Below are 16,698 nucleotides of genomic sequence, written 5' to 3'. Positions count from 1 at the left end.
GGACTTTACAGATGCACGCAATTTACTCAAACAATCCCTGATTGACAAATAATGAGGACACATCTTTTCTTTCTTGTTGTTGCTGTTACACTCATCCCTTCAGTAACTACATGCATACACAGACAACTCATACTCATACAGTCATCTCCAAGATGGAAAGCCCTAGAAGTGTGACTACTGGACCAAAGAGTGAACACGTTTCATATTCTGAAACCTGGGGCACAGACCGCCATCCAGAGATGGTTGGCCCAAAAACGCTGCCACCAACAGAGGTCACAAAAGGGCCCACTTTCCCCTTTGACACCTTCCAAGGTGGGGCAGATGCAGAGGTGTGGGATTCCAGCCGGGACACAGACCAGCAGCACGTGAAGGCTGGGGAAGGAGGGCGGGGTTGAGTGGTCCTATCTTCACAAAGGAGTCCTGGGGTGGTGCAAACAGTGAGCACGCTTGGCTTTTAACCCAAAGTTTGGAGATCCAAGTGCACCCAGAGATGCCTTGGGCAAAAGACCTGGCGATCTACATTTGAAAACTCAACCACCAAAAACCCTATGCAGCCCAGGTCTACTCTGACACACATGGTGTCAACCATGAATCAGAGTAGGCTGGACAGCTACTTATTATTATTATTATTATCACTCAATCTTATTGAGCACAATTAACATCTAAGGTAGAGAGTTTCCTCACCAGCTTTTCAACTACTTTCCCTTTAAAAGCTTCTGTATCACCCACTTCAAGACTTTTTATAGGTAACTCTCCTGCTCCATCTCTCATTTTTTCATCTGCAAAAAGGGTTTAGTGTGTTTATGTTTTCTTGTCATAGACTTGATGAGCTATAAGACATTACTGTTTTAAGAACAAAAGTGATGCTATGGACTAAACTGTGTCTTTCAAAAATATGCAGTAGTAAAGTCTTGGCCCTGTACCTGTGGATGAGATCCTGTTTGGAAATACAGGTTCCATTATGTTACTGAGGTCATATCACCACAGGGTGGATCCTAAAGCTAATAACTTCTGACCTATAAAAAGAACAGAATAGACAGAGCCATACAATAGATGTGAGAACCTGTCTATCAGCAAAGGAACACCAAGGGTTGTGAGCTAAACCAACCAAACCCAATGCCATTATGTTGATTCCAACTGTGAGTGACCTCATAGGATTTCCAAGGCGGTCAATCTTTATGGAAGCAGACTGCTTCATCTTTCTCCCATGGAGCAGCTGGTAGGTTGGAACTGCCAACCTTCTGGTTAGCAGCCAGATGCCTTAACCATAGAGCCACCAGAGCTCCTTTTAAGGGTCATCAGCAGACACCAGAAACCAGGAGAGAGGCCCATTGAAGAAACCAATGCAGCCAAGACTCTTATTTGGACATTTAGCCTCGAACATTGTGAGAAAATAAGTTTCTGTTCCTTAAAACCACCTACTGGGAGTATTTCTGTTATGGCAGCCCTAGGAAGCTAAGACAAGCCAGTCTCCAAGATGGCCCCAGTAATTTCTCCTCCTGGTATCCCACCCTCCCACATTTTATCAGGGTTGACTCATTGAATGTGGCAGAAGTGACGGCATATGACTTCTAAGGATTGGTCACAAGAGGCACTGTGGTTTCTGCCTCTCTCTCTCTCTCTCTCTCTCTCTCAGGTTGCTCAATATGAGACAAAGCTGCCTGCCTGTCTCTTCATGAGGACACTCAAGTAGCTCTACAAAAAGGTCCATGTGGTGAGGAACTGAGACCTCCTGACAACAGCTACATATGTGAGGCTCCCTAGAAGTGGATCTAGCCCCGGTCAGGCCTTCTGATGTCAGCAGCCCAGCTTGTGAATGAGCCTGGGATGGAACCATCCATCCAAGCCATTTCCAGACTCATGACCCACAGACACTGGCACATAATACATGTGTGTGTTTTAAGCCACTAAGTTCCAAAGCAATTTGCTATGTGGCAAGAGATAACTGATACACCTTCCTGCTCCCTGAATCATGGAGAGCATGTCACAGACTTGAAGCTACAAGTCTCCTGTGTCACCCAGTGGCAGAGAGGGTCGGAGGGCCTGCCTGCAGGTACAAGCAGGGAGGCCTTGGGCATGTTGCTTTACTTCACTTCAGTTTCAGTTTCCTCACACATAAAATGAAGACAGAAGGCGCACTACTTCATGGGGTGAGAGAGGACTTAACGAGACCAGAAAGGAAACATTTGGTCAACTGCCAAGTGGGACAGGAAAGTCAGCTGTGTGATTGTCACCCTTCATTCCCCTGTTCCTCTTCCTCCTCCTCTCATCACTACTGGTAAATACCTTTGTCAAGGGACCCATCAGGGGGGTTTATTATGAAAAACTTGAAAGTCATTCTGGGGGCACAGAGAGGCCAAGAGGTGGATCCTTAGAAGATTCCATTTACACCAAGTATCAGCAAAGACAGAAGCACAAGGGAGATGGGAACATGCTGACTATGGAGCACCTACATGGACAGTGACCCAGGCCACGCAGAAAGCATTTCATAAAAGCATTTGGTGCAATGGTTAAGCAGTCAACTGCTAACTGAAAAATTGGTGGTTCAAACCCACCCAGCGGCTCCACAGGAGAAAGATCTGGTGACCTGCTCCCATGAAGATTACAGCTTAGAAAACCCATGGGGCAGTTAGACTCTGTCACATGGGGCCGCTTGTGAGTTGGAATCAATTCAACAGCACCCAGTACCAACACCGTCCACTTACCACCATCACTACATCTTGGATATCTGCATCTCACTTGTATCGTTATTTCCACACTATTTTTTATTTAAATCAACTTTTTTTTTACATAAATATTTTCCAAAGAAACTCCAGGTCATGACCATAAATGGACAACTATTCTACGAAGATGCTAGAGAGAAGATAAGCATGAAACTAAAGCAACATAGCAATTAACACAAAGCAACAATGACAAAAGGCTGAGAGTCACTTGAAATCACATCACAGCCACCAGCAATTTGCAATCCTACTCTACCTTGGGAATGCAGACTGGATGCCTGAGAGACTGTGTGCACCCCATGTTTCTGGAACTAGCAAGGTAGGGAGATTCTTTGCCACAGCTGGCTTCACACACAATCATACACCCAAGTGACTCCACGCTTGCCACCATGATGTAGGGTCCCCCAAGTGCACAGTAAAGATGATTGTATTTACCATGAGGACAATAACATAATGACTCATGTTCTTCACCTTTCCCCAGCACCCTGGGTCCTCACATCCCAGAGACAACCAACATTAGCCACAGGAGGTAAAATCCACACCCAGTCCCCTCCACCAACCATTGCTGCTCAAGGGGACCTGGGCTTCTCAGCTTTCACATCAGGTACCACAGGCTGAGAGTCTGGTCCACGGGTCTCCTAGCAGCAATTGTGTGAGGGCCTGGGCAGCTCTATTCCCTTCAAACTCAGCTCCTCCTGCATCCAGATCAGTTCAGGTAAAGGCCATTCCTGGTGATTGATGACTGAGACACGGCGGCGGAAAGGGAGGCAAAAGCCACTTCTGTGGCTAACGTGTTCCGCAAAACGCTTCCACTTACCGAGCCTTGTGGACTGTTGTTGACACTGGATAGGAGGGCTGAATTTTCACATGGATAGTCCTGGTGGGGAAAAAAAAAAACAATCCAGGATGAGAAAAATTCTAATTTGGACTAACTCAGGTTACCAGGATCCCTGAACATCTCACCAAGTGTATCCAAGTTTACGGTACATATTTTACATTTCCTTCGCAGCCCCATTTTGTAGATGAACTAACTTAAAAATAAATAAATAGAGTTGAGTGATGAGTTAAGTCTAATGGCAGATTTCAACCAAATGACAAGACCCAAGTGTTAAGACCACCCACAGTCCATGTCTACCCCATGGTCCTTTCTTTGAAAGTGACCCCCCGTGATTGGCTCTGACCACATCTAATTTGTCTAGGGATCGACACTTGCTCCAGGCAGCACCAATCAAGGTATCTCTCTCAGGAATAACGAAATTGTCACTGGATTATACTGGGCTCAACACATATGCATCCAAAGCCAGTATAGCTCCATAGCAACCCTGAGCCCTAGGAAGGTGAAACTAGATGAGAGGTTCACAAGGCCAGCTAATTGGCCTTAAATCATCAAGAGCGACACATATTCCCATCAAACCACCAGACAACATTTTCTGAAGCAAAAAATCAAAATAACTCCTCTCATGCATGGCCTGCCTAGAGGACACAGTATATTCAATCAAATCATGTAGTCTTCTTACAATTTCAGAGTGATTGAGCAGACCTTTCTAATTATGACTCAAAACCCAAAGGTCATAAAACAAAAGATTGAAAACTATAAAGACATAAAATTTTCTGCATGAAAAATGATACCATAAACAAAGACCCAGAACAATATGGAAAAAAAAATTATAAGTCATTGAACAAAGGGGCAACTTCCTTCATTCATAAAGAGTTTCCCCAACTCGGTAAGAAAACACCAAAGGAAGTGAAGGAAAAAGACAGGAGCAAAGCATTTGTATGGACAATTCACAAAGGAGGTAGTGGTACAAGTGGTTGACGTACACACTGAAAGATCTTGGGCTCTCCAATAATAAATAAAATGCAAATCTAGATGGTGTTTCATTTTTCACTTAGCTTTATCCAAAGACAGAAGTTGGATAAAGCATCCAGGTTGTGAGGATGCCGGAAAGGATGTACTCCTATACATAGAAGAGTTAGACACTGGTCAAAAATTTTAAAGTTGAGAATGTTTGAAGTAGCAATTCCATTTCTTTGACTCTCTGCTCTAGAAATATCTGCACATGACCATAATGACCTATGCCAAGGATATTCATGGAAATTTTTTTTTTGTAATTGCAAATTATTAGAAGCAATATGAATTCCCATTATTTATGGACCAAATAAAAAAGTTATGGTGTGTCCAGGCATTCCCAGTAAAGACAATGAGGAATGATAAAGAAAAAAATCCAAAATATGGATTGCCTTGTTGTTGTTATGTGCCATCGAGTCCGACCTGACTCATAGCGACCCCTCCTTGGGTTTCCAAGGCGGCATAAGTACAGCAGTAAGCACTGGGTTATTAACTGAAAGACCGGTGTTTCAAACCCACCCAGTGGTGCCTTGAAAGAAGGCCTTGGCAATCTACTTGTAAAAGGTCATAGCCTTTGAAAATCCTGTGGAGCACGGATCTACTCTGACACACATGGGGTTGCCATGAGTCAGAGTTGACTTGACAGTAACTGGTTTGGTTTTAGGTTTGATGTCATAATCTGTTCATTGTTTTAGGAAAATATTCACACGTTGTTTGTACATTAAAATCTCCAGCAGGGTAAACAAACTAGCCAAAATGGCTGCCTTTGGAGAGAGGAAGTAGGTGGTGGAGGGATGAGGTGAAAGGAAACCAATCCTACTCTTCTGACTCATTTTAATTTTATACTCTGGTAGGTATGCTAACACAATTCAAAACAAGCATTCTACTTAAAGTTTTCCATTTTATCGTGAAAATCAAATAATCTAAACGCATGGCAACACTAGCAGAGTCCTTTAAGTAGGGACTCATTTCTTGACATTTACTGAAAAATAAACTTAGTCGACTTCTTTGGCAAATGGCCTGGGGTTGCTTTGGAGGACTCAAGTCCTGTCGATGTGGCCTGAATGCAGAAGTGTTGGCATTTGGCACTATACTTGAAAGGTGTTTATCTGCTATTGCAAATTTGTGGCACACAGGCTGCTGCTTTCCTCACCTGTTACCACGGCAGGCAGTACTAATCAATGTTCGCACTGTTACTGCTGAGCCTAGATGCAGTCTCAGAAAACAACATGCTCAGCAGGTGCTGCCAATCCACGTGAGCTGATGTACCAGCTGAAATCATCTCCCACCCTGGGTAGAACATCAGTGCAGAGCCCACATATTTGGAACCAGGATCTCCCCACCCAGCCTTGGGTACCAGTTGGTGACATTCTCTCTTGCCCCTGCTCATGCCCGACAGCTCCGCAATGACGCGACCAATTTCGCAAGGCCCATCTTTTGTCACCTGGGTCCTTCCTGCCAATCCCCACCTCAAACAACCCAGAACCCTTCCAAGGAAATACTGGTTAACCTTCAGCAAGGACCTTAGGCTATACTCTCTTCCCCACAACTTAGAAAATCCCGTGTAAATGTCAGGTGATGTCTTGCAGTCTTCTGCTTTTAAAATGAGAGATAAAATTTAGCTCCTTATTCCCAGATGTTAAAATCCTTGCTTCTCCCCAGGGCAAAGAAATCAATGTAAGTTAGCTCTGTATTTTTTCCCTTAAATCCAACCACTTCCAGCAATTTATCTGACTGACTATGCCTTCTATTACCATGTAAATTGTTTCAGACTGCAGGAAAAAAAAAAAAAAAAGTATTAATCTCCTCTCAGTAAAAGTCATAAAATAAAGAAATCAATTTCAAGGTCAATTTAGCCCAAATAACACCTGCTGCCCTTTTCTGTGGCATGCGTGCTCCTCCAGAGCACCAGGCTGTTGTCTAAGGCATCAATAGGCAGCCACGGAAACTGGGCTTCCTATCTGTTGGGACAGCACCAGGAGAGACACTGGCCCCATGGCTCAGTGGCCCAGAGTGTAACTTTAGAGAGGATGGGGTTAGTGGGGCCCAGCAAAGTGATGCTCTGAAGGACAGGGGAGTGAGTGGAAGCGGAACTGCATAGGGATCAGGGAGGTTGGGTACAAGTCATTATCTGGCTGACTGGCTGTGTGACTCTGGGAAAATTACTTAACCTCTCTGAGCCTCTGAGTCTGTACCAGTAACATTACTTAAAATGAGGGCTAACTGATCTTTCAGGACCTTTCAATCCAGCCATGTTGTTGTTGTTATGTGCCATCAAGTCAGAACCGACTCACAGCGACCCCTCCTTGGGTTTCCGATGCAGTAGACAATGCCAAAGTCAGGCATCCTAGAGAACTGGCCTACACAGTCAGGATTATGTCGATACCCATCCTGAACAGGAAGTGCAGTCTGACAGTTTTAAGAAACAGGCTCTGGAGCCCCAACTCCCGGCCCCAAACCATCTTTCCTCCACTATGAGCTAACTGACCTTGGACAAGATACTTCTAATCTCCCTATTTCTTCATCTGGACAATGATGTTACCTATTTCTAGCCAGAGAGAACTATCATACTCATCTTATTGATGAGTAAACTGGTCTCAGAGAAGCTAAGTGACTCCCCTAAGGTGACACAATTTCCTCAAACAAACCCTGTGAGTGAACAGAGGCAGTTCCTTGACACGCTCCAATCCCTCAGCCAACACCCCACAAACCCATCAGTGAAGATATCCAGGGCAGAATGGGGCCAGATCTTCTCATCAGCAAGTCCAGGACCCAGGGGACAAAGAAGCCCATCTTTAGGACATTCTCCTCACCCCCAACACCTTGACACATGGCCTTACCTAGCCATAGGCATTACAACTCCAGGGTGTGTGGATTCTGACCTACATTGGACAGATTCACCAAGTGGCCCTAGGAAGCCATGATATCAGGTGGCCCTGCACCATCTTCAATTCTTCTTTGTTTCTGCAAAGCCAGCCCTGTATTTCCATCCACCCAATCAACTCCACGTCACAGAGCCCTCCTCTGTCCCTGGCCCACATGGGCATCCCTGATGCTAATTCCTGGACTCAGGTCACTTTAATACCAGTGGCTTCCCAAACTTCCTCCCTTAGGCTCATTCTTCCTCCCCTATAACCATTCTCTATTTGAAAGCCAAAAAAATCAAACTCAATGCCATTGAGTTGATTCTAGCTCATAGCACCTGCAGTGTAGCAAATTACATGGTCTGGCTTCTCTAGCCATAGTCTTTGTAACTCCCACTGGATTACTGAGTAGGACCATGCAATTTAAACTCTTGATTGTTAAAGTCATCCACCTGGGGTATTTCTGTTGGAGCAGCACAAAGTAATCTTCTGGGAAAGTTCGCTCTTTCTCAGGTGTGTAGAACTCTGATGTTGGGATTGGTCGGTTTTGTGACTCTGCCAGCCTCAAAGCCCATTGGGCACGTACTTCCTAGAAGCAGAAGGAATCTGACTGCTGGCTGAGAGAGACACACTGCTGAGAGAGACACACTGCTGAGAGAGAGAGAGAGAGATGCCTGGCTGAGAGACAGACACTCAGCTGAGAGAGAGACACCCAGCTGAGAGAAACACCTGGCTGAGAGACTGCAGCAGTGGAACCAAGAGGCATGAGACACAGCAGCAGTCTTACCTGGCCCACAGAGGCAGAGGCCAAGCTGAGAGGCCAAGGGCCAGAAAGACATGTCTAAGGGCACAGCAGAGGAGAGACTGTCCTGATTGGGGAACTGTATCCTGAGCACATTTCTGAACTTGAATTGCAGGCTGTTGCTTCCTTAATAAACCCCATAATCTGTGAGTTCTGTGTGGCCACTGCAGGGAATTACTGAACCCAGCAAAGAAGTGGTGGGTGCTGCAGGAGGGACAGTTGGTGTCAAGGTTGGTAAGAGGGCTGGAGGGTGGTGGTATGTTTGGCCTCATAGGAACAGGCCTTGGGCTGCTGACGGTGATTCTGTTTTCCTCTTGTGTAGTTGTTGTTGTTGTTGTTTGCCGTGGAGTCAGCCCTGACTCATAGCGACCCCTCCTTGGGTTTCCGAGGCAGTATCACTACGGAAGTAGGATTGCCCAACCTTCCTTCCAAGGAGTGGCTAGAGGAGGTCAAAAGATGCCACCTCCCTGCCTCTTTAGCAGCGCCCCTACAGGACAGAGTGGGACTGCCCCAGAGGGCTTCCAAGGCTGTAACATTTATGGAAACAGATTGCCAGGTCTCTCTCCTGCAGAGTAGGTAGAGAGTTTGAACTGTCGACCCTTTGGTTAGAACCAGGGCTCCAGGTTCAGGTCACTCCCACTTACAAGTGTTTTCACTGCCCTCACATCAGCACAGCACTGCCCACATAGGAGGAGTGTCATTGAGGATGATTGTCCTTAAATATGTCACTTGGTCAAGAAAACATCAAACAGACCACTTCTTAGTTTTGGGTTTTGTTTTTTTTTTAACTTTTTATTGTGATTTGGGTGAAAGTTTACTGAGCAAATTGGTTATCCCTTCAGCAACTTATACACATTTTGTTTCGTGACACTGATTCAGTCCCCACAAGGTAACAGCTCTCCTCCCACTTCCCCTCTGGATCCCCATTTCCATCCACCCTTCTTTCCTATCTCCTCCTCTGTTATGAATGTTTTATGGGACAAATCTGCTCTTTTCATCTTGTGTGGCAGAGGAACATGTTCCTCATGGGTGTTACTTTTCACTTTAGAGGCCTGTCTATGGTTTGGCTGAAAAGAAATTCCAAGGGATGAGTTTGGTCCCAGGCCTGAAAGTTGTCTAAGAGCCATAGTCTTGGGGTTTCCAGCAGTCTCTAACAGACCAGTAATTTGGTCTTTTTAATATTTTGAATTTTGTCCTATATTTTTCTCCCACTCTGTCCAAGACCTTCTACTGTGATCCTGATAGAAGCAGTTGGCAGTGGTAGCCAGACACCTTCTAGTTCTTTTGGTCTCAGGGTTGTGGAAGGCTGGGGTTCTTGTGTGTGGTCCATTAGTCCTATATAGTAACTGTTTCCATACGTCCTTGATGCTCTCCACTCTTCTTTGCTCCCGATGGGGAGACCAATAGTCACACCTTGGGTGACTGCTCACAAGCTTTTAAGCCCCAGTCACTACTCACTGAAGTAGGATATAGAACAACGTCTGTCTTAGGCTACGTTCTCTACAGAAAGCAAAACCTGTAAAGCTGATAGACAGACAGATAGACAGATAGACAGACATATATATATACATGGGTAGAGATAGATACATAGAGAGAGAGAGAGAGAGAGAGAGAGAGAAATTTATCTCAGAGAAATGGCTCACACAGTTATAGAGGCTGGCAAGTGCCAAGTTCCTGAATCAAATGTCAAGCTGGCGGCTTTTCCCAACTCACGCAGCTGTAGGGGCTGGTGAACCCAAGATCAGCAGCAGTGTAACAGCTGCTGACTTTAGCAGATGATGAATCCAAATCAGCAGGCAAAATGGCAGACTGTTGGATCACAGGACAGTGTAGGGGGTGGCAAGTCCCAAGTTCCTGGGCCAAACGTCAAGCTGGAGGCTTTTCCTGACTCATGCAGCTGCAGGGGCTGACGAACCCAAGGTCAGCAGGCAGCACAGCAGGATCCAGAGACAACAGGAAGTTCCTAAAATTTTCCAGGACATTCATATACATACATATATTGGAAGCGGGTCATACCCCCAGGGAAATTCCTTTTCACCTGATTGGCTGTTCAAAGCATATCCCACCACAGTTGTGATTACCTTACATCAGATAGCATCGCAGAAATGACCACACCACGACTGCTCAAACCACTCAGAAGCATGGTCCAGCCAAGTGGACACACAACCTTAACTATCACATTGTCTTTGCAGACTATGTTATGCCAATTGACCGTAGTGTCCCCCAAGACTATGGTCCTGAGCCCCCATGCCCAGTGACTCATTGGGTGTTTGGTTATGGCTAAGAAGTTTTCAAAAGTTTGAATGCTCTAGTATATTCATGGATATTTGCAGCACATAGAAGAAATATGCATGTAGAAATATCCTCTGATAAACCCGTGTATATTTGTGGATGAAGTCCCATTCACCTTCCCACATCCGTTTTGCTTGCATCTATGTATGCACTTGTAGATTACAGTCATCATTGTCATTGTAGGGTTGGGTATGTAACAGTGCTCCTTTGTGCCGCTCTGACAAGAATATACCACAAATGGGATGGCCTTAACACAGGAGTTTATTCTCTTCCAGTTTACAAGCTTTAAGTCCAAGTTCAAAGCACCAGGCTCTAGAGGCTGGGTGAAAGACCCTCAGCCTTGGGCTTCAGGTCTGCTTCCAGCTCCTGGCCCACTGAACCTAGAGGCTTTCCTTCACTCAGACAGCTGCTGGCTGCAGAGCCTGCCAAGCCAAAGGTTGACAAGTAAAAAGGCACAGTCCTGATGTTACCAAACCACATGGCAGGCCATTAATTCAAGTCCATTGTAAGCTCCCTGGTTGGCATAGCATGGCAGGCTACTGAACAAGGACACAGTAACATGCAAGGTCCAAATGTGCCGTAAAACTAGAGCCCATTTCCAAAGTTGCTTATATACGGGAAGCAGACCACATACCCAAAGCAGCTAGTCAGCTGCTTGTGGTAGATCCCACCATGGAGTTGATTGCCAGTGTCATCACGGGGAATAACTGCCACCAGCTGCCCAGCCACTCAACCAGGCCCAGCCAAGTTGACACACAAACATAACCACCACAGATAGTATTTACCTTTGCCGCCTTTAACTCTTGGGCTCCTTCCAGGGTCTTCCTCTGCCTTGGTCATTTGGTGCTGCCCTCCCCCTTATTGTATCCTCCTTTTCCTTTCACTCGAGTTAATACTGTCCACCACCCTCTAGTCAGTCACTTACTCTCCCTCCCCTCCCACCTTTGGTGATGTTCAAAGAATGTCTCTTTGTGTGTGTAGACCTTTTTGACTTTTTATAGTAGTTGTCTCATACAATATTTATCCTTTTTTGATTGACTAATTTTACTCAACAGATGTCCTGTAGGTTATGCTATGTTATGAGGTTTTCACAGATTTATTGCTATTCTTTAATGTTGGCTAGTATTCCATGTGTGTCAGAACCATAGCCTGTTGATCCATTCATCTGGTGATGGGCACTTAGGTTGCGTCCATCTTTTTGCTATTGTGAATAATGCTGCAATGAACATGGGTGTGCGTATATCTGTTCATGTCATGGCTCTTATTTCTTCAGCATATGCATAGTAGTGGGATTGCTGGATCAGATGGTATTTCTAATTTTCAATTTTTTAAGGAAGTACCATACCATTTTCCACAGTGGTTGCACCATTGTACAGTCTCACCAGCAGGGTATGAGGGTCCAGTCTTCTACACCCTCCCCAGTGTTTGTTATTTTCTGCAGAAACCTTGCTATTAATGCTGGGGTGAGATGATAGCACATTGTTGTTTTGATTTGCATCTCTTTAATGGCTAACCAAGGAGTTCTGGTGGTATAGTGCTTAAGGCATTTGGCTGCTAACCAAAAGATCAGTGGTTCAAACAGACTAGCTGCTTCATGGGAGAAAGATGAGGCAGTCTGCTTCCATAAAGATTTACAGCCTTGGAAACCCAAGGGGGGCCACTATTAGTTGGAACTGACTCAATAGCAGTGAGAGTGGTTTTGGAATGGCTAATGACTACGAGTATTTCTTCATGTGTTTACTGGCCACCTGAATGTCTTCTTTGGGGCAGTGAAAACAGGACCACTTCTGACCACACTAACCCCATCCATTTTTGCTATGGGGAAGATGTCTGTAGCTCTTGAATGCAGTGACAGGAAAGCTAAATCACAGTTAACTGGGCATTTACAATGAGCTTCACTCCTCGGAAGGAAGACTGCGCAATCAACTTCCATAGTGATACCGCCTCGGAAACCCGAGGAGGGGTCACTATGAGTCGGAACTGACTCTACGGCAGTGAGCTTGGTTTTTGTTGTTGTTGTTTGATCTATGAGCTCAGAATGGGAAGGTGGCAGGAAAGGCAGGGAAGTGGGCATCTCACATCACCTTCCCAGGGCTTTCTACCCTAACACCTTCCAGTACCTTGTAATGGACTGGATTATGTCTCCCTCAAAAATAGGTGCTGAAGTTCCATCCTCCAGTATCTGTGAATGTGACCTCGTTTGGAAATGGGGACTTTGAAGATGTTATCAGTGAAGTTAACATGAAGTCATACTGGAATTGGGAGTCCCTGAGTGCCATAAATGATTAAGTGCTCAACCACTAGCCAAAAGGTTGGTGGTTCGAACCCACTCAGAGGCGCCTTGGTAGGGAGGCCTGGCCATCTGCTTCTGAAAGGTCACAGCCTTGAAAACCTATGGTGCAGTTCTACTCTGCGTGTGTGGGGTCAACGCTGCTAACAATAACAACCAAGCTCAGTGGAGTAGGGTGGGTGCTAACCCAGTCTGAGTGGTGGCCTATGAAAGAGAAGGGTCACAGAGAGGCATCATGAGGATGGCTGGGTCACAGTGGAGTTATGCAGCAGCTGCAAGCCAAGGGACTGCCTGGGTCTACCCGAGGCTGAGACGGACAAGGAAGGCTCTTCCTCTAGACCCTCTGGAGGGAGTACAGCACTGCTGACACGTTGACTTATACTTCTGGCCTCCAGAACTTTGAGACAATGCATTTATGTTCTCATAAACCACCCAGTTTGTGGTACTGTGTTACAGTCCTAGGAAACCACCATAGGATTGATCCAGGCTCAGTTCTCCTGGGCTCCTTACTAGGTGGGACTCCCTACCAGGAGGGACTCCCTTAGACAAGGTAACCAGCAGTCGGTCAAGGCCAAATATCCATGCAATTTGACCAAGGAAGTTTGAGAACCTACTAAGGGGCAGGCAGGAGGGCAGAGTTGTTAAGGGGGTGGGTTCTGCAAGGGTGCTGCCTTCACCCAGGTCTTGACCAGGCTACTTCTGATCTATGACTCTACCTCTCCCTTCTCTCATCTTTACATTAGGGGCAATGATCACAATAAGTAATAAAAGTATCTACTTGGATAAAGATTAAATGCAATTAAGTATATGAAGCCCTTAAGGAGCCCTGGTGTCATAACAGTTAAGTGCTCAAACCCACCCAGAAGCTCCATGGAAGAAAGACCAGGTGCCCATAAAGATGACAGTCAAGAAAATGCTGTGAGGCTGTTCTATTCTGCCACTTGGAGCTGCCATGGGTGGGAATGGACTTGGCGGCCCATAACAACAACACATAAAGCATTTAGCACAGGTCCACATGAAGGGTCCTCAAACCTGGCTTTGTGTTATAATTATCTAGGGAACTTTAACAAAACCCAAAATGCCAGGCCTCTACCCCACGTGAATCAAGTCAGACTCTGTGGAGGTGAGGCCTAAGGGTTGGTTAATTCTGAAATCTCCACGGGTAAGGGCAATGTGCAGCCCAGGTTGGGAACCATCGATTCAAGTCTAAGTCAATGAAGGTTGTGATGGGGTGGTCCTGGAAGGAGATCATTTATATTATTATTGTTGTAAAGATACATACAACAGTGCTAGCTTCGGCAGCACATATACTAAAATTGGAATGATACAGAGAAGATTAACATGATCCCTGCGCAAGGATGACACGCAAATTCGTGAAGCGTTCCATATTTTTTAAATATTGATTTGGGTGAAGAGAAGGGCAATGTACCAAATGTGAGTGACCAATATGGCAGCATTGAGGATGAGAAAGACATAGAGAGGTACATGGGAAGTACAGACAACAAATATGAACCCTTTTGCATATACAGTACTGAGTTGTCAGTGAAAGCAAACATGGGTATATGGACGGATAGGTAGGTGGACAGGCTAAACAATTAGGTATGTCTAAATGGGGAGTGTATCCAAGATCATATATAGGGTTGGCAGAAAATGGTCCTATAAGTTTATGTGAGTGATCAGAATTCCCAGGTGTATAGTAGAGCTGACAAGGGGCAAGGTTATGGTCATTGCTTGGTCACAGCCAGCTACCCAGAGGGACTGAGTAGTTGATCCTGCGGGCTTGGGACCATAGTCGCAGGGGACATCAAGCTCAATTGGCATAACATACTATACAAAACATTATTCCACCTCCTATTTTGGCGAGTAGCAACTGGGATCTTAAAAGCTAGCAAGCTGCCATCTAGATGCAACAATGGGTCTCTTTCGTCAAGAAGAAAGAAGAAAACCAAAATTAATGGAAACAATCAGTCCTAACGACTGGTACACCATCCGATCTGCAACCTATACAACTATGAGACCAGAAGAACTAGATGGTGCCCGGCTACCACTGTCATCCACTTGGAAGGGATGTAGGAGATCCTGGATAGACAGGGAGAACAATGTGGAACAAAATTCAAAATCATTTGGAGGGAAAAAAAAAAAAAGAGAGAGAGAAGGTGAGGACCAGGTTTGCTGATCCAATAGAGCCTGGTGGAACCACTGAGACTATGGCCCCTAGCTGCCCTTCAGGTCTGGAATTGAACCCACAACTGTGGTTTCCAGCCAAACAAAGTACAGGCATGTGAGTTAAACATTTACCTCAAGTAGACACATGCCCTGGAGAGAACATCATGGGAGAAGGAAGGGCTGCTTATGCACAGGGAGACAGCTCAGGGTGCAGAAGAGCATGGAGGGATGGACACTGGGAAGAGGTAACTATGGGGAGGAAGTGGGAGGGGAGCTGTTGCATTGTAAATTTTGGTCAATGACATGAGACAAAGTATATGTGAACTGCTGTATGAAAAGTGAATTTACTCTGTGTATCTTCACCCAAATCAAAATAAAATTAAAAAAAAAAAAAGATACATACAACACATTTACCAATTTAACAGTTTTCACATGCACCATTTAGTGGCAACAGTCACATTAATCATGCTGTGTAACCATTACCAGTAAAATCAACCAGTTGCCACCAAGTCAACTCTGATGCATGGCGACCCCCTGTGGGTCAGAGTAGAACTGTGTTCCCTGAGTTTTCAGTGGCTGTATTTCTGGAAGTAGATGGTCTCTGGCGGGACTCAAGCCTCGAGCCTTTCCATTAGTTGCTGAGTACTTAACCGTTTGCACTACCCAGGGACCCCAACCCTCACCAGTATCCATTTCCACATTTTGCTTCACCATATACAGAAACTCAATGAAGGGAGCTGTCTTTTGAGGAACCAGGATCACCCCTGAGGGGCAGAAATCTGCAGGTAACCATGCCAGGCTCCCACCATGAGATCCCACTGTTCTTGTGTCCCAGAACAGCTCAGAAGCTCCCAATTTCCCTGTCCAAAGACGAGTATTATGAATTAAATTATGACCAACCAAAATACATGTTGCAAATGCTACCTGGCCTGTGGTTCTAATCCCACTTGGGAATAGGGTTTTCTTTGTTATGCCAATGAGGCACTAGTAGCATAGGGTGTGTCTTAAATTCATCTCTTTTGAGATTCTGGCATCTTGGAGATACTGCGGGTTGGGTTCCAGATGACCACACTAACACTGTATCACAATAAAGCAAGTCACTACACTGTAGTCTATTAAGTGTGCAATACAGGATGAAAACGTTTCACACACTGTGAGAATGACCAGAATGGGACACAGAGGCATGAAGTGAGCACACACTGTTAGAAAAACGGCACTGACAGACTCACTTGATGCAGGGTTGCTACAAACCTTCAATTTCCAAGAAACGCAGTATCTACGAAGCACAATAAAGAGAGAGGTAGGTATGCTTGCACAGCAAAACCTGTGAGAGCTGGAACTCGATGGGACTGACCTGTGCCTTTGACAAAGTGTAGTCTTGCCACTTCTCTAAAAGCAGAAAAACCAAACCCACTGCCATGGAGTGGATTCCACGGCTGTAAATCTTTATGGAAGCAGATTGCCTCATCCTCCTCCTGTGGCGCAGCTGGTGGGTTTGAACCACTGACCTTCTGGTTAGCAGCCACACGCCTTGCCCACTCCACCACCAGACTCCATCACCATTCCACTTTTCTAGCATCCTCTATTTGCAGAAAACCTTTGTTTTCCTCCTCTGACAGGTTTCCACCATGCACACAGGTTCTAGCTTTTTTTTTTTTTAGGTTCTAGCTTTTGCAGGTTTTCTTGCATACGAAAGCAGATTAAACAAGTGTAAG

At 45.4% G+C, this 16,698-nt stretch overlaps 1 non-coding gene across 1 annotated transcript; it reads left to right on the top strand.

Annotated features, from left to right (window-relative positions):
- Nucleotides 1–14,103: 14,103 nt before the first annotated feature.
- Nucleotides 14,104–14,210, top strand: LOC122149922. Its single transcript, XR_006163398.1, has one exon. It is a non-coding gene; the product is annotated as a U6 spliceosomal RNA (small nuclear RNA).
- The last annotated feature ends 2,488 nt before the right edge of the window (nt 14,211–16,698 follow it).

Source organism: Orycteropus afer, unplaced genomic scaffold (genome assembly GCF_000298275.1).
Source record: "Orycteropus afer afer isolate SDZICR_OR568_19922 unplaced genomic scaffold, OryAfe1.0 scaffold00061, whole genome shotgun sequence".
NCBI lineage: Eukaryota > Metazoa > Chordata > Mammalia > Tubulidentata > Orycteropodidae > Orycteropus > Orycteropus afer.
This window is presented reverse-complemented; position numbering and strand designations above follow the sequence as displayed.